Source organism: Gorilla gorilla, chromosome 17 (assembly GCF_029281585.2).
Source record: "Gorilla gorilla gorilla isolate KB3781 chromosome 17, NHGRI_mGorGor1-v2.1_pri, whole genome shotgun sequence".
NCBI classification, from domain to species: domain Eukaryota; kingdom Metazoa; phylum Chordata; class Mammalia; order Primates; family Hominidae; genus Gorilla; species Gorilla gorilla.
In genome coordinates this window covers 98,145,784-98,164,560 of record NC_073241.2, presented here as the reverse complement: position 1 = coordinate 98,164,560, position 18,777 = coordinate 98,145,784, and the positions used below count along the sequence as shown (strand labels likewise).

At 34.0% G+C, this 18,777-nt stretch overlaps 1 protein-coding gene across 36 annotated transcripts in view; it reads right to left on the bottom strand.

Annotated features, from left to right (window-relative positions):
• CCDC102B (coiled-coil domain containing 102B) overlaps positions 1–18,777 on the bottom strand; it is a 467,886-nt gene that overhangs the window by 367,653 nt on the left and 81,456 nt on the right. For 12 of the 36 annotated variants that reach the window (XR_008673559.2, XM_055368315.2, XM_063699302.1 and 9 more), the window contains one exon: positions 1,771–1,821. The exons of the other annotated variants lie outside the window; for them this stretch is intronic. The gene's annotated coding sequence lies outside the window, so the exon portion shown is untranslated. The remainder of the gene's footprint in view (positions 1–1,770; positions 1,822–18,777) is intronic. 36 annotated transcript variants of the gene reach the window in all.

The following is an 18,777-nucleotide window of genomic DNA, read 5'->3' as shown; positions in this document are numbered from 1 at the left end:
CTATGAGAATAAATCATTTTAATGTCTCTCAATATATTTTGTAATATTTACCTTTATATAAGAGTAACTTCTGTAAATCACATAACAGATAAACTGAACTGTTTGGCATCTAACAATGAAACTTGTGGACAGCAAGAAAGAGAGAAAGATAAAAGAGAAAGAAAAAGAGACAGATAATTTTCCTGAGTATTTCACATATATTAACCTACTTCCTTCTTACCAGAAACCAAGAGGTACATATATATTTATCTCTCTATGCCTTTCCAGTTTTTATTTATGGAGTGCATGTGTGACTGTGTGATGATAGTGTGTATATGAAAGATAGACAAAGAAATTTTTCAGATCAGCAAAGATCTATTTTAATCATTGTTATTATTACACATATTTTTTTAAATTGTAATTTCACAGAGACTTTGGCTTAACAGAAAACATTTCCGAAGACTTATAATATCATGTCAGTCTGGCTATTCTGTACTATTCAAATAACAACTTGTGCACATTTCAATATTTTTATTTTTCTGTCTATATTTTATCCAGTGAAATGTATTTTAGGAATGTAATTGAAAATCACAGTTTTTAGCTGAAACCATTCCCCTTGAGAACTGGAACAAGACGAGGTTGCCCACTCTCACCACTCCTATTCAACATAGTACTGGAAATCCTGGCCAGAACAATCAGGCAAGAGAAAGAAATAAAAGTCATCCAAATTGAAAAAGAAGTCAAACTATCTCTCTTCGCTAACAATATGATTCTATACTTAGAAAACCCTAAAGACTTTGCCAAAAGGCTCGGAATAGAAAACTCAGATATACAACCACACACCTACAACCATCCGATCTGTGAAAAAGCCAACAAAAACAAGCAATGGGAAAAGGCCTCCTCATGCAATACATGTTACTGGGATAACTGGCTAGCCATATGCAGAGAATGAAACTGGACCCTTGCTTTTTACTATACATAAACACTAACTCAAGATGGATTAAAGGTTTAAATGTAAGACCTCAAACTATAAAATTCCGAAAAGAAAACCTAGGAAATACCCTTCTTGACATCAGCCTTGGCAAATAATTTTCGGCTGAGTCTCCCAAAGCAATTGCAAAAGAAAAACCTTAAAAATGACAAGTGGGACCTAATTAAATTAAAGAGCTTTTGCACAGCAAAAGAACCTATCAACTGAGTAAATAGCCGGCAGAATGGGAAAAAATTATTCACAAACTACGCATCCAGCAAAGGTCTAATATCTAGAATGCTTAAGGAACTTAAATCAACAAGCAGAAAACAAATGACCCCATTAAAAAGTGGGCGAAGGACATGAACATACATTTCACAAAGAAGACACACAATAAGTCAACAAACATGTGAAAAGATGCTCATTATCACTAACCATCAGGGAAATACAAATCGAAACCACAATGAGATACCATCTCACACCAGTTAGAATGGCCATTATTAAAAAGTCCAAAAACGACAGATGCTGGTGAGGCTGCAGAGTTAAATGAATGCTTATACACTATTGCTGGGGGTGTAAATTAGTTCAGCCGCCATGGAAAGCAATTCGGAGATTTGTTAAAGAACTTAAAACAGGGCTACCATTCAACACAGCAATCAATCCCATTACTGGGTATATACCCAAAGGAAAATAGATCATGAAGCCAAAAAGACACGTGCACTCATAGGCTCATCACTGCTTTTCACAATAGCAAAGACATGGCATCAACCTAGGTATCCATCAATGGTGGATTGGATAAAGAAATGTGGTACATAAGTTACCTGATGGAAAGTCTTGACGGCAAGTTGTCCAGGTTCTTGGAATTCGGAATTCTAAGACGCACAAACAAAACAACAAAAGAACAAAGCAATGAAAGCACAGATTTACTGAAGCAAACATACACTCTACAGACAGGGAGCGGACTCGAGCAAGCGGCTCAAGAGCCCCGATTGCAATGCTCTTTGAAGTTTTTACTAAGCTAAAAGAATTTGGTAACACCTATATGTACCCTTTAGAGGCCTCCAATTGGTTAAAATCTATGCGAATGAAGCATTGACCCATGACTCATCAGAGGCTGAAGTGGAGGCTTGGCCCGCAACCAATCAGAGGCTGAAATGGAGCCTGGTCCTGCAACCAATCAAAGGCTGAAATTAAGGCTTGGCCCCAGACCAATCAGAGGTACTTCCCATTTGTGCTACAGGGGAGTTGGGGGGGAGTGGGGGGGAGTGGGGGAGTGGGGGAGTGGGGGAGGGGGGAGGGGGGAGGGGGGGTTGTAGAGGCAGGTGACTCTGGTTTCTTGTCACTTAGGCATAGAGAGGTGAGGTTTTCTTTTTGGTTCAATTCCAAGAAGTCAGCCTCAAGTTGGCCTTAGGCTCCCTGTCTCCAGACCCTATTCTCCTGCCTCACATATATATCATGAAATACTACACAGCCATAGAAAGAATGAAATATTGTTCTTTGCAACAACATGGATGGAGCCGGAGGCCATAATCCTAAGCTAATGAATGCAAGAACAGAAAACCAAATACCGCATGTTCTCACTTTAAAGTGGGAGCTAAACATTGAGTATGCATGGACATAAAAATGGAAACAATAGACATTGTGGACTACTGGGAGGAGGGGAGTTGAAAAACTACCTATTAGGTACTATTCTCTCCTACCTGGGTGCAACATACCCATGTAACAAACCTGCACAGGTACCCTGTGTATCTAAAAATAGGCGTTGCAAAAAACAAAAATAATAATAGTATTAAATAATCACAGTTTTTAAATGCCCAATTGCAAATTAAAACACCAAATTGACATGTTAAACATTTATTTGTTTCTACAAAATTTCAGGGTTTTTTTTTCTTTTTTTGAAATGGAGTCTCGCTTGTTGCCCAGGCTGGAGTGCAGTGGTGCAATCTCAGCTCACTGCAACCTACGCCTCCTGGGTTCAAGTGATTCTCCCGCTTCAGCATCCTGAGTACCTGGGACTACAGGCGTGCCCCACTGTGACCAGCTAATTTTTGTATTTTTAGTAGAGACAGGGTTTCACTATGTTAGCCAGGCTGATCTCAAACTCCTGACCTCGTGATCCACCTGCCTTGGGTTTCCAAAGTGCTGGGATTAAAGGAGTGAGCCACCATGCCCAGCCAATATTTCAGCTTTAAACAACGAAAAAACTCAATTCTCAGAAAACTACAGTAGTTTTCATAATTTTTAGAAAGTATTCCAATTTATAATTTTACAAGCTTCTAGAACAAAGTGATATTTGACCTAGCACATTTAGTAAATCCTTTATACTCATCATATCCCAAATAGAAGAATACAAATCTTGAAACTCTTTTGACACTGAAACTCTTGGCTCTTTCCTAAGGGAGTTTTGAAATTATTTTGGAATATTTTATTTTATTTTTCTCTACAATTATATTAAATGGTGTATATATAGTTTACTCAAAATGGTTATTAGATGTTTAAAATCGAAAGAAACTTGTTTCAGTTACTAATTAACATCTACTAATTTTCTCCATAGAAAAAATATATATACGTGTATATACATACATATATATACACACATATATTTATATATTTCAGTTGGAAGGAAGAAGGAGAAGAAAAGAAGGAAAAGAAATAACTTTGCAACATATTGGGTTTATTATTCTGCTGCCTGTATTTGGCATGGTTTTGCAGTGTATGAGCTAACTTTCCAGATAGGACAAAACTCTGTATTTTTCATTAAAGGGAAGAATTTTGATTACTCAAAATTTGTTTTCTCTCTGTGGCATTTAAATATTGTATGTGAGTCTAATTAAAGAATTAGGAAAGAGATTGTATAGTGCATCCAAACAAGTTATTGTAAAATATTAATAAAGATGTTATATTTATAAAATTAATTTTTAAAATTTTATAAAATATAACATCCTGGAAAATACACGTTATGTATTTTGCCAGAAAGTAGAAAATGATGAGAATAAATGACTGCACTAAATTGAAGACAAGCAGCAAGCATTTATTTTTAGGCATTGCTATTAAGGGCCCAGTGAGGCTAATTTATTTTTAGTGTTTTTTCTTTTCTGACTTAAGTGTGTAGTATTTGTGCCAAATTTTTGTGTAGTGTGAAGGACATGAATTTGCTTTTGGATCACCAAACTCCAATACTTTGGGACATCCTCTACATAATATAGAAAATGAACCACACTGGGAAGCCACTTATCCTCATTTAGAACATTCTAACCACATGAATTAGATATAAGTTCAAACAAGAAAAAAGAAATGAGGCAGTCTATCTATTTCTGACTCTTAGCTTCCTAAGGAAGACTTCATAATCATGTCATAGGTTAGGTGTCCCTGCTGTAATCTCTGAGCACTGGTACCCATACTTCATAAATTTTTAATAGAGTTTGGTCCATGCTTTTAAATTATTTGATTACTCTATCTTCCACAACAGCTATGCTGTGAGCTCAATGTGGATAAGATCCATGCTTGTTTCTGCTCACCATTCCATCTGCAGGGCTAGCACAATGTCTGTTAGAGTGGACATTAAGTCAATATTTATTGTATGAACGAAAGAATAAATGAATGAGTGAAAGATATTTAAAAGAAAATAATCTAGCAAAGATTATTTATGAAGAATTCAAAAAGAAGAAGTTTTCTTAAGAGGAAGAGATGATATCAATTTTCACAAACTTTTCCAGATAAGAAAAAAGAATTAACACATGCCAACTCATTTTATGAGGTCAATAAAACCCTGATAACAAGACCTTACCAGGACTTAATGGCAAATCTCTCAAGCTGACATAAACGCCCTAATAGAAATGTTAGCAAGAGAAATTTGGTGTTTAAAACAATTAATATATCACGAAGTTGAATATGCTCCAGAAATATAATTTTGGTTTAGCATTTGATTATCAATCATTGTGATTGACTTAATAAACCATGTTAACAAAATGAAGTGGAAACACCCCAATACATGAATAAAATGCATCTGGTAAAATTCAACACCAGTTTACAATTTGAAAAACTAACCAGCTAAAAATAGAAGGGAAAGTAGTGATATGATAACAGTTTTCTGCAGAAAACCTAAAGCGATCACCTTTAATTTTGAATTATTGATAGCTTTACCCCCGAAAATAGTATGAAAAGGATGTGCCTCCTAATTCCATTACTGTTCGGTATTATACAAAAGGAGAGGTCTAGCCATTAGTATGATGAGGAAAGGAAATTAAATAGAAGTGAAAATAAATAAAACTCTCATTTTGTACAATAGGATTGTGTAAGTAGAAATTCAAAATAATTCACAAACTATTAAAACTAATAAGTGATTTTTAGTAAAGTTACTGATCTAAAGTCAATATACACAATTATGTGTATTTCTACATTTTAGAAACCAATATTTAGTCATCAAATATCAAATTGTACTCATTAATACAATTCTATTATAGCATTATATGCATTAGGTAGCTAGGGATGTACCAGAAGATAGGTAAGCTTACATCCAATAAACTACAATACACTCGTAAGAGAAACTAAAGAATATCTAAATAAGTGAAGGAATATATTATGTCTGTTTGTGGACTAGAAAGCTCAAAATTGTGAGGATGACATTTATGCATAAATCAACCTACGTATTCAATAATTCCAGTCAAAATCTCACAAATTTTATTTTGTTAAAATTGATAAGTTGATACTAACACCCATTTGAAAATAGAAAAAGTCAAAGAAAGCCAAACTTTTTTTTAAAAAAGAACAAATTTACAGAATTATATTATTGGATATGAATATGATATAAAGCTACAGTAATTAAGACAATCACTCATTAGCTCAAAGAGAGACAAATAGACAAATGAAAGAGAATTAAGAGTCCGAACATGGATCCACATCTCTGGGGACCTAATTTATGACAGTTCAGTATGTGAAATTAATTTTCCCTTTTTCAACAAAAGGAACTAGGTCAATCATGTCCATATGGAACTAACAGCTACATTACAGCTTTTAAAAAAGTCAGTTCCCAATAGAATGCTCACTAAAAGTGTAAAACAAAACTATAAACCTCCTAGAAGTCATCTAAGAAAAATCATTCATAATATTGCAGTTAAGATTTTTCTAAACAGGATATCAAGCATTAACTGTAAAGTAAAAATATTTATAAAAAGTATTTTATTAAACCTATGAATTTCTGTTCATGAGAAGAAAGACATTGTCAACAGAATGAAAAGGCAAATAATAGCATGAAGAATGCATTAAGCATGCATTTATCCACTGAGGATTCATAAAGTCACAAACTGACAAGAAAAAGTTAACCGCATGATTTTTCAATAACATGCTAAAAACTTGAAGATGTACTTCATGAAAGACAATATGCACACAGGCAATAATCACATGCATAGTTCTTACATTATATGTTACTAAGGAAGTGCAAATTAAAACTGCAATGGAAACCAATATCCCTTAAGAATTGTCATAGCAACATTATTCCTAATTGCTCAAAATTGAAGGTATCTTTGTCTATAAACTAAAAATGGATGCAAAAATTTTACCATAGTTACTGTGTAACAATAAAAACAGATGAACTATTGCTACAGTTGGAGGAATCTCACAAACAAAATTGGAAGTAAAAGAAGCTGGCACAAAATAATACATACTGCATAATCCCAATTATAACAAGTTCAAAAAGAGGAAAAGCTACTCATGAAAACTCAGAATAGTGTTTATCCTTAGTTGGAGTGGTAATGACAGGAGCAAGGCATGAAGAAGGCTTCCAGAATGCCAACAATATTCTATTACTTGATCTGGGTATTGGCTACATGGGTGTATTCTTTTTAAAAATTCATTGAGCTGCATATGTTTAAATTTATTAACTTTACATAAAGCCATCAACGTTGAACATGTAAATAATCAGAAAGCAGCCAATTGCTAAGTACTGTCTTTACAAATACTATGTCTTTCCAAATTTCTAGCTGTCAATTAGCTTCCAGATTAAGCAGGAGAATAGACAAGATAAACAGAATACTATCACAACATAGTAACGTGTTCTCCCATTGAAGTACAAACAGACCACAGGGACAGCACAGGGCCTGAAATTCACAGTTCTCAGCAAGTTGTAGCTCAGTCAGCTACACTGGAAAGGAGACATTTTCCTCCAAAAGAAAATACTTTGCACAAACTCAATGAGTCTCAATACGTTGTTGTAAAGTAATGTAGTTTAATACGGAGATTTTGAATGGACTTAAAATACAAAATAGTAATGAAATGTGTATATATAACATATATAATGAAAATTTTAGCTTTTCTTCTACATGTATCTTTACTACAAGGAATATATCACAAAATTCTAGTTGATTCATGCTTTAGTTATCCTACCACCCAAATTAAATTATCCAGATATTTCCTTGTCTTATGAAGTTAATACTCATCAAAACAATTATGTTCAGATAAGGAGAATTTCATTATCAAATATTCCTTCTCTTAATGGAAATGAGACATGAGTCTCAGCAGATGATGTGGAAAGCCTTTAGCAAGTCTCATGACCGAGTAATCAATTTTCCTATGTTTACCCCTACACACCCACACACATGACTAAGAACATTTGCTTAACAACATCTTCATTCACAGTTATCTTTCTCGCGTTTATAAAAATGTTCAATCTAAATAGATAACCAACAAGATTGTCTGGGCCTGCTTCAAAATAATGAGCAATAACACAAAGATAATTGAACTTGCAGAAAAAGCCTAACCACTTCCTTCATCTTCTTTGAATATATTTCCATTTGCAAAGAGTTCAGACACAGAAAAACAGAACCAAGATAATTATTTTGCTGTTTAAATGTTAAAATGGAAAATGCAAAAAAATGACGGCATATTTTGGAAGAAGGCTATATTCAAATGTTGAGTTCCTTTTGTTCATTATGTTTATGAAAGCCAAATTTACTTTTAAATTTTGAACACTCTTTGGCAACCTAAAAATCTTTCCTCAGACTCCCAAGTGTCCCACTGAGTTCTGTTGTATGAAATCTAGAAAACAAACCCGCATTCAAATGTATTTTATGCTTTCAGATAACACGTACTATTAACAAGTCTAAAGAATTCTCAGGCATATGTAATGTGAATCAAGTGTTTTATAAAAGTCATCAAGAATTGAAATAAAATATAAAAATGCATGCAACATTTTATAACGATGGATTTTCCTACTAGTAAGAAAAACATAAATGGAAAATAGCATAATTTTTGGTCTGACCAACTTGGGACTCCTGTGGCTTGAACACAGCTCACTGTTTTCTTTCTCTCACAATGCAGAACAATGGAGCAGACAAGAGTATGTTGTGTGAATCATAGCAGAAGTTAGCTTGAATACAAAAACATTTTATTTTCTGTTGTACACTAAGGCAGACAAACTGATCATTACCCTATTTAACGCTGCTTTTAGACATTATTACTGATCTTAAAATAGTCAATAGCTCTTTAAGAGAAATTTTCTGCAAGACTTTTTGTTCCCTTAGAAAGGGAAAAGGAGGCTGGGTGCAGTGCCTCACGCCTGTAATCCCAACACTTTGAGACGCCGAGGCGGGCGGATCACGATGTCAGGTTATCGAGACCATCCTGGCTAACATGGTGAAACCCCGTCTGTACTAAAAATAGAAAAATTAGCCAGGCATGGTGGCGGGCGCCTGTAGTCCCAGCTACTCAGGAGGCTGAGGCAGGAGAATGGCGTGAACCCGAGAGGCGGAGCTTGCAGTGAGCCCAGATCGTGCCTTTGCACTCCAGCCTGGGCTACAGAGCGAGACTCCGTCTCAAAAAAAAAAAAAAAAAAAAAAAGAAAGGAAATAGGAAGAAGACTATAGTGAAAAGTGACTTGATTTAACTTTTGAACAGGTGTGAGATCTTGGAGAAGTTTACTTTTCCCAGACTCAGTTTAAACCATAAAACTGGAGTGATTTTACCTACAGTTTATTGTTAAAATATATGCTACAATATGCACACCCAGATACCCCAGGCACAATGTAGACATTCAATACATAATCATTCTTACTACTTGAAATTCTCTTTCTGTACATGATGGATTTGTGGCTGAAGTTAAAATACAGAGTCTAAAACCAATGTTCACAAATTCCTGATTACTAGTACCAAATCTTCAGTGAAGGTAGAAGGTATTATCACAAAAATCAATTCTTTTAACAATTTATTCTATTTTCTACTTCTCCTTTGGACAATAAAAAGTCTGCTACAATGAAATCAGGCGTGGAATTAATAAAATTTGGAAAGCAAAACACTTAAAGATAAAACGAAGAATGAGACATGGGAGTGTGAAAAATCCTTTTTCCAAATTATCTAAAGCTATGGGAAAAATGAATTGATATACTGAAATAAAACTCAAACTGATTTTTCCTTGTTTGCTCTCCAAATGGAATGCACATTTTACAGAGTCCTAGCCTCGTCATCAACTCTTAGCTTACAGTTACAGTACATGAACTACATGATCCAGATTTTTTAAAAAATAAATATCTTATATCTATAAAAAGATGAAAAAAAGAAGTTTGTGCAAAACTATTTGAAAACCAGAGTTCAGTGTGTGTGTGTGTGTGTGTGTGTGTGTGTGTAAATGGAGGTGAAGGGTGGCTGGAATGACAGAAATGATGAATCTATACCATATTTCCTGGTCAGTTTGTTCCATTTTCATCTGTGTTCCCATGCTCTGGTTAATCACTTTATTCTGTATCTATGGCATTGAATAATAATTTTAATACATGTGTTTCCATGCCAGTCTATAAGCTTCTTAGCAAAGAACTTGTATCTTATTTATCCTTGTCTTCACAGTGACTAGGACATGGAAGACATTCAAAAAATGAATCTAGAGAGAACTAATTCTATAATTCAATTAAAATGCAGTTTACAATTGCCCCAATGCATATACCTGCAGTTTATCTGTGTCCATTGGGCCATAACAAGTGATGTTATTCCATCCATTTGAAATACACAGATTTGTTGGAGATGAAAATATATTTGGTGACTCCTTGTTTGTATGTGTGTAAATCAAAGAAATGAAGGAAAAAGTAAGAGAATGATTTGAAAGTGATCAGTTACTTGTAATACTTTAGAACTGTGCTCAAAGAAAATTTACTTTTAATGACTTAAAACCTCAGAACAAGCAAATAAAAAATCATGTTTATTGTTGTATGATTATAGAAACTTACATGAAATATATAAAATATCCTGCTTTAACAAATAATAGTAAAGAACTCCTTATGTTACAAGGCAAGACAATCTACAGTCTGTTTGTTAATATTCTGTTGAAAATAATTTTTACTGGCAAATACTAGTGGATTAAAAACTTTAGCAGTGATATAGGTGTGTATCAGAAGAAGAAATCTATTCTAATATTTCTGGATTATTAGTTTTCCTTAGTAAAGTTTGTGTTTGGCCTTTAAATATAAACATATTGGAGATTTTTTTTTCTTTGCAGCTTGTTTTCATTGCAAATGAAATATTTTGGGAAACATGCTCGTTGCTATTATTTGTACTTAAAACACTTCTGGGACTATTTACATTTTTCAAAACCCAGGTATTCTTATCGATATTATTTCTAAACATTAAGAAAATAGTTCTGTAATATGATATTCACCTCATCATTTATTGCTCTGTCTTTAGAAATGTTTAGTAAATCAAAAGAAAGGTTTAAAGAGAGAAAATTGCTATATTTTAATCTTTAATTTTCCTTTGAAAATAATATGAATATACATGATAGATTTTAGTTAATGCCTGAATGTAACTGACCATTGAATGAAGAACTAACCTACATTTCTGGTCCAAAGTCCTATAATAATGTTTCTATGAAGGAAGAAGTGTTAATTACCCAACTCTATTCATGTTGTTTCTTGATGAAACCAGTTTATTTCTATTTCAGTGGCTGATTCATTGACAGAGATGCTCTAAATTGAATAAATATTTCTGGCTAACAGTGCTCAAAGCCTGTAATTAAGAAAAAAAGCCTAGAAAAAAGTGATTAATTGCAAAACAATAATTTGCACAGCTAGAAAATTCCTCCATGTCAAAAAAAGATTGAAAAAATGTTTTCCTCCTTTTCCTAGAAATTGGAGTAAAGAAAATACTCATTCTGTTTTCTAAAAGCAAAACATAAATTTTGCTGCTTTAAGGAGTTTAGAGAAAGCCTTTTATACTTCTCACTCTATAGAAAATTAATTCCATTTTTTCTCATTTTTTCCTACTAATAAAAGGCACCGCTATCCTTTCAGTTGGTGTAAGCCAAAGATTTAGGCTTCTCTTACTAACCATTCTTCATCATCTTCTATATCAAGTCAATTGTAAAGTCTTGCTCATTTTAACTTATAAAAATTTTTATTTACATTCATGTTTCTCTGTCTCATCCACTTTAGTCCAAATACTATCACATCATTCTCAGATAACTGAAATAGATTTCCAACTTCTCTCCCTTTCAAAAGTGTTCTACACTCAAAAACTAAAGATATATATATATATATGTATATAATTATATTTTAATTTGACTTCATCTTTGCTGAAATGTTCCCAATTGCTCTTCCATTAATTCTTAGGATTAGGTTCAAAGTCCTTTTCACAGATGACCAAGTCTTACCTCCTGGTCTCCCCTCGCCTGGGCTCCACTCTCCTGGCCTCCTTTATCCTCTTCTCTGCTGGCCTTCCCTCCCTTCTTCTCCCCTAACTAACCTACATTTCTGGTCCAAAGTCCTATAATAATGTTTCTATGAAGGAACAAGTGGCCTCCTCTCCCCTCCTCTTTCCTGGCCTCCCCTTCCCTTGCTCTTCATCCTCTAACTCCTCCTTCTCTTGCCTCCCATCCCTTCCTCTACCCTTCTCTCCTCTCCCCTATCATCCTATCCTCTCATCTCTCTGGCCTCCTGTATTAGTTGGTTCTTGTGCTGCTATAAAGAACTACCTGAGACTGGGTAACTTATGAAGAAAATAGGTTTAATTGACTCACATTTCCACATGACTGGGGAGGCCTCAGGAAGCATACAATTATGGCAGAAGGCAAAGGGAATGTAAGCCCATCTTACTATGGCGAAGCAGGAGAGAGAGAGAGAGAGAGAGAGAGAGAGAGAGAGAAGTGGGAAATGCCATACATTTATCAAACAAGCAGATCACTTGAGAACTCTACACTCTATCACAAGAACAGCAAGGGGGAAGTCCATTCTCATGATTCAATCATCTCCCACCAGACCACTCCCCCAACACATGGCGATTACAATTCAATAAGAGATTTGGATGGGGACACAGAGCCAAACCATATCACCTCCCTTCCCCTTCTCTCCCCGACCTCCTCTTTTCTGACCTCACCTTCCCTTCTCTCCTCTCATCTTCTCTCCATCTCCAGGTTTCCTCTGCCTGGATACCTGGATATCCCCCTTCTCAGGCCAGCTGGGCTTTTTGCCTTGGATTACCAAAATTATTCAACTTCCCTAGGATGTCAGTACTCAATTCCTGTATGTTAATTCTTCAGAAGGAATGTTTCTTCCAACAGCAACAACAACAAAAATGTAGAAGCACCAGCTTGAACTAAAATATGTATATTCACATTTTTAACATAGGAAATGCTTAATACTAACTAGGGTCATGATTTGTTTCACTGCCTCTTTGTATTTTGCCTCCTCTTGATATATTGAAATATATCAACTAACCAATTAATATTCAACATCTGAAGGACACACCTTCTGCTACAGAAGTATTTAGCCCCTCTGAACTATAGAGACGCTATTCAGATTTGCTATGTTGTTCTTTAAAATGCTTTTCTATTACTTAAAGTGAACGATGACATGAAAGTTGTTTTCTATTGCTTTATAATGACCATAATCCAGTAATCATATATAGCCACATTTTCTAAATGATTACCATGATCCAGGAATTAAAAGGAAAATTTCTTCTGAAGTAGAGTCTTTAGTTGAGAATTAAGTTTCATCACAAAGTACATCTTAAAATTTTATCACTTTTTATAAAGCAGAATGAAAGCTATTGGATACTTTAACATAATGTGAATTTTGAATATATTTTTATATAAAATAATATAAATATATTTTCCTGTTGAAATGGTTAATCCTCCTAAGGGAAATATGAAAATCTGCTTTTGTTTTCTGTAAACCCAACCATGATATATAGCTTTAGCAAGGTTTTTATTTCAACAATAGAACATTTAACAAGAAAAGATTAGGCACTGATTTGTAATGGTAAAAATCTAACACTGTAAGTATATTAGTTCTTACACAGTTTTATTTCAATCAGCAGTGATAGGAGAATCTTATCCTTTTTTTCCAGAGTGATAATTTAAAAGGTACCACATTCAGTGACTGAGTTATTTTCCCCTTTAAGTGAACATTCTCAGCATATTAAATCCTACCTCAGCCCAATATTTGTCTCTTCTGGCTTCACACATTACCTTCCAGGTCCAGTTTTTCTCCCTACCTCTGAGAGTCAGCCTGCAGTCCTCTGTGCTTCACGTGACCTCAGGATCCTCACCTGTCATTCCTGCCATCTCACCATGCTCCCCTTCCAGAAAGCCTCCTTCCTTTCAATCTCTTCATTACTTTGCCTATCCTGTTGAAAACTCCCTCTTTCTTAAAGACTCTTCTGCCTGCCTAAATTGTTGACTTTCTTACGTTTTTTTGTTTGTTTTTGAGATGAAATTTCACTCCTGTTGCCCAGGCTGGAGTGCAGTGACAAGAACTTGGCTCACTGCAACCTCTGCCTCCCAGGTTCAAGTGATTCTCCTGCCTCAGCCTCCTGAATAGCTGGAATTAACAGGTGCACACCACCACACCCAGCTAATTTTTGTATTTTTAGTAGAGATGGAGTTTCGCCATGTTGGCCAGGCTGGTCTCAAACCCCTGATCCCAGGTGATCTGCCCACCTCACAAAGTGCTGAGATTACAGGCGTGACCCACCAAGCCCAGCCTCTTATGTGTTTGTCAACAAAGAAAAGAAACTGTTTCTTTCAAAGTTTCCATGAAGGCTGTATATTGTTTTATACCTAAAGGATGTAGAACCAGAAATACCATTTGACCCAGCAATCTCATTACTGCGTATATACCCAAAGGATTATAAATCATTCTACTATAAAGACACATGCAGACGTATGTTTACTGCAGCACTATTCACAATAGCAAAGACTTGGAAGCAAACCAAATGCCCATCAATGGTAGACTGGATAAAGAAAACGTGGCACATATACACCATGGAATACTATGCAGCCATAAAAAGGTTGAGTTCATGTCCTTTACAGTGACAAGGACGAAGCTGGAAACCATCATTCTCAGCAAACTAACACACGAACAGAAAACCAAACACTGCATGTTCTCACTCATAAGTGGGAGCTGAACAATGAGAAAACATGGACATAGGGAGGGGAACATCACACACTGGGGCCTGTTGGGTGGTGGGGAGCAAGGGGAGGGATAGCATTAGGATAAATACTTAATGTAGATGATGCGTTGATGGATGCAGCAAACCACCATGGCACTTGTATACCTATGTAACAAACCTGCACGTTCTGCCATGTATCCTAGAACTTAAAGCACAATAATAATAAAAAAAAAAACAAAGAAAAGAAAAGAAAATTTTTCAAAACCGTCTCTCTAAAAATCATGATCCTAGAGAACCCAACCTGTCTGGAAAAAAAGCACTAAGTTTACAATTACCCAAGAGTCACCAGCATTCGGGAATCATTCAAAAGTGATGGAGAATAAGATATGCTAATAATAGAGATATTATTTCCTGGATTAAGGCAGATGGGGAGAAAATTTTTCCTGAATATTTTTCTAATGATATTGTAAACTAATATGTTGGTTTATTATTGTATTTCCATTTTAATCAGATACAAATCATATGTGCAATATCTGCAATGTCTGAACAGGGCTTACCACCTGCTGAGTGTGTATAAGCAAATGACTGTACATTATATGAAGTTTTTCAGTGAGATTTACAAATTACTTGTTTGGTTAAAAAAAAGACTAAAGACTAAAATCTATCTGAAAATTGAATTTGTGTAAGATAGCTGCTTACCACCTCTTTCCAAATTTTTTGGTGTTATTAGATTTTGTTTGCTGTAGTTTTTAAAACAGCATCTGTTGTACATATGCACTCTATTTAAAGATTAACACTTTCAAATCTATCTCTAAATATTAATTTGACTAAAAAATCTTTATACAAATTAAATTACACATAATGGAAAACAAGAAGTGGTAAAATAATGTTAAGATTTTTAAAGTATACTTATTTTCATTTGTCTTTACTTCTATTGTTATCCAATTTTGAGTTTTAAAAACATTTCAGTAACTCACGTGAAACAAAAGCAAAGCAAGAGACAAACAAATGAGAAAATGCAGGTAAAGCAATGTATTTTAATGACCATTTTACTATAAACATTCACACATGTATATAATGATATCTACTCATTCCTCAAAGTTGTTAAAGCAGAATAAGAATAAACATTTCTTAGTTTTTGAATCTTGAATTTATTCATTCGACAAATATTTATCAAATTTCTACCATGTTCCAGCCGTGAAATTCTAGGCATTGAAGATGTACCAGTGAATCAATAAATGTAAATGTCCACTCTCATGGAGCTTACCTTTGATTATATGTAAAATCTGACTCATGGAAATGAGTATGTATTTATTTTAAAAATTATGTAGCTATTTAAATGGAAAGTTTTCAAAAATTCATTTGTTACAAGTTATTTAGATGTTAACATTTTTAATAGAACAAAAATTGAGTTAAATGATTAAAAACAAATTTCTCTGAACATTATAATTTTCATTAGGTTTTTATGTACATCGAAAACTGGAAAAAATAGAATTCCATAATCTATAACACAAACTATAACACAAACTTAAACTGTGTTTTTAGAGTTTCTCTAATATTCCTGAATTATCTCTCAAATATAAATATTTATATGGTCAATTCTTCTTCCTTTATGGAAAATGAGGGAATTCTAGGCTGAGAGTAAACTTTACTTTCTAAAATTTCTCAAAATATTTGAGACAGGAAAGCCAGCTGCTTTCACCCACCCATGGCAACATGTTCAAAGCAAAATATTGTAGAAGCTCAATTATGTTTATGAATGCTCCAAATTACTTCAGGCTGGATTTAGTCCTTGAATGATATGCTTTTATTAATGTAATTGAAGAGGATGTTGAGAAAACAAAATTATTAGTGAACATGAAACTTCCCGTTTCATAATTATGTTTTTTCTTAAAACACATGATTAATCTATTTTGAAATCACAAGGCTACTTACTTCTGAATAGAAATAGCATAAATTTCGGAACATATATTTCTTATGACATAAATTTTTAAAAATAAAACCATGTAAAATTCATTTTGTATCTAAATAAAACAATATTTGTTAGTATATTGTACTATAAAGGCATTAAACCAATCATTTTCTATTGCCAAAGAGCTTCATGATCTTTAGAAAAACTAAAATAAAAATGTGTAGTAAGCCGGGCGCTGTGGCTCACGCCTGTAATCCCAGCACTTTGGGAGGCTGAGGCGGGCGGATCAAGAGGTCAGGAGATCGAGACCATCCTGGCTAATACGGTGAAACCCCGTCTCTACTAAAAATACAAAAAAATTATCCGGGCGTGATGGCAGGCGCCTGTAGTCCCAGCTACTCGGGAGGCTGAGGCAGGAGAATGGCGTGAACCCAGGAGGCGGAGCTTGCAGTGAGCGGAGATAGCGCCACTGCAGTCCGGCCTGGCCGAAAGAGCGAGACTCTTGTCTCACAAAAAAAAAAAAAAAAAAAAAAAAAAGTAGTAAAAGCAATGAAATAACAATGGAATGATTCAAAAACCAAATGTTATTTTATTATGCAACAAAGAGAAATATTGATACATGCAAGTATATCACCAAAAATTTTAGGAACAGCAGCTAGTAATATATTGACAAAATGCTGACTTCTTTGTCCTGGCCACTGTAATCTGATTTGTAGAATTATTATATTTATATGAACTCTTCTAAGATAAAAATAATATCCATCACGTTTTGTTCTAATTCTTTCCATCTTAATATAATATAAAACAAGTAATCCAATTTTAGATATGTTACTTGAAAAACAAAATAGAATGGTTGTGTAATATGTAAGCTACTTCTTATAATAGTGAGATCCAAAATGTTGATTTCACTGGGAAAGTTACATCTATAATATGAAACTTATAGATGAGTTTGTAATCTTGAGAAGGAAAAGACGTGGAATCTTAAGAAAAAAAAGCTTTTGACTTGAAGATTAGTTGCTCAAATCCTAGTGAAACGTTCATCCCTGCTCATATTTTCTCCAAGTTAGCCAAAATAAATTAGTAATTTATTCAGACATAGAGGCCACCAGCTCTGCAATCATCTTTTTTTTTAAGTGTTTATATTTCTGGTTTTCATCCTTTGACATAGGAGAAGGTAGCAATAAAGAAAATAAAAAATTTAACTAGAAAGTAGAATCCTTAACACAACTGCTGATTGATCTGGGATCCGTTTTCATTTGTTTCGTTTCATTTTTGCATAGTTGTTTGTCTTAGTAAAGACAAGTAAAGGAATTGGATTAAAAATGTCAAAATAACAGGAAGTGAATACTCAGTGTTTGTATTTCTCAAAATATCTGTCTTTCCAGTCCCTAAAACAGAAAATGGACGCCATGTGCAAGGAAAGCTGCAAAGAGTGGAAGACCAGATTAAACTCTTACATTTCTCAAAGCTTGCTTGGTTTTTATTTTGCCTCCCAATCATGTAAATATTGTCTTCAACTCTTTCCCAAGTAATTCCTGTAACGTCATATCTTAATTCTTCCTCAAAAACTCTATTTTTTCCTTGTTTTTCTTAAATATCTCATGATTTCCCAGATCTATACATTGCATTTAATTTATAAAAAAAGAGAAAAAGTACTAAGAATTGTGTGGACTCCTAAATTGAGTTTTATCATTTTTATCATTGCCTGATTTTCACACCTATTAAATTTTCTTAAATTAGTAAATTTTCTTAAATTATAGCAAGCAGAGAATATATTGGTCCCAGTGGTTTCTAGAGGCCACCATCTTTAACATACTTCTCAGTATCAAAATAACATAAGTATGTAAATATGATAACATGAGAGCTATAGTAGAACCCAGAGAACACTGGTTCAGAAAATGTGAGGTAAATTCTTTTCCTTGACAAGGTCGTTCAAACTCATATGTGTTTCTCCTTTCAACAAGGAGATAAATACAATGCCTGAAATGTATTCTATGGTTGCTATGAAGATATTTTTGAACTGTTTATATTCTGGAGTATTAAACCTGTGCTGTCTTAAATGGTAGTCACCTATCAGATGTAGTTAGGGAACACTTGAAATGAGGGTCGCCTGAATTGTGATGTTCGGTGAGTACTAATTAAACACAGCATGAAATGTAAAAATGTAAACTATCTCATTAATAACTTCATACTAATTACATTTTGAAGTGATATTTTTGAAAGATTGGATTAAATCAAAAATATTAAAATTAATTTCACATGTTCATTTTTTAACTTTTTAAATGTAGCTACTTTATATTGCAAATGTTGCTTGAATTATATTTCTATTGGACAAAATAGCTGTAGAGCATCCAATAGACTTTAAGAACTTCTCTTTTTCCACAGAGAATTTTACAGAAATAGAAAACTGCATTCTGATTTTTTTCAAACATGTTCAGAATGTTTTGGCAATATTGCTGTCTCTAACACCTAGAGGTTTCCTAAATACAGGAAATTAATATAATTACTAATAATATTACTTGCAAATATATGCTTGAAAAACATATTCTAC